The sequence below is a fragment of the Octodon degus genome, unplaced genomic scaffold (genome assembly GCF_000260255.1).
Source record: "Octodon degus isolate 3935 unplaced genomic scaffold, OctDeg1.0 scaffold00034, whole genome shotgun sequence".
Classification (NCBI taxonomy): Eukaryota; Metazoa; Chordata; class Mammalia; order Rodentia; family Octodontidae; genus Octodon; species Octodon degus.
In genome coordinates, this window is record NW_004524610.1 from 14,882,624 (window position 1) to 14,883,207 (window position 584).

The following is a 584-nucleotide window of genomic DNA, read 5'->3' on the forward strand; positions in this document are numbered from 1 at the left end:
ACTCCAGCATTGCTAACTACCCTGGGACAGGTTGGTGTTTTTTGCAATTCTCCCTCCTAATTTAGGATCCAAAGCTATTCTAATCTGGAAAAGACTGGGCTTCTTATTGCCCTGAGAATGTTTCTTTGGCGTGGGCTGCATTTCTCCTCACTTTTCTGAATCTTGGGTAGGTCCAGTATTATTTCCACATCAGCCGCCCTGAACAGCTATCTTTTATTTTATTTTATTTTATTTTGTTTTTTTGTGGTGCTGGGGATGGAACCCAGGGTGTTGTACATGCAAAGCAAGAGCTCTACCATGGAGCCACATCCCCAGCCTGAGCAGCTATTTTGTTCAGGTTACAGGATAAACCACTTGGCAACAGGATACATTGATCTAATAAAGCTTAAGACTTGGGAATAAAGGAAATAAAGTCTTGGGAATAAAGTTTAATAAAATTAAAGACTTGGGAAATGAAGAAATTGCTCTGAAATCAAGGTGTGAACGATTGTTTCTTTTTCTCCATTCTTTCTTCTTCTTCTTCTTCTTCTTCTTCTTCTTCTTCTTCTTCTTCTTCTTCTTCTTCTTCTTCTTCTTCTTCTTCT

General features: G+C 38.9%; 1 pseudogene; it reads left to right on the forward strand.

Moving 5' to 3' along the window:
* Positions 1 to 584, forward strand: part of LOC101582033 — a 23,540-nt pseudogene that overhangs the window by 20,798 nt on the left and 2,158 nt on the right.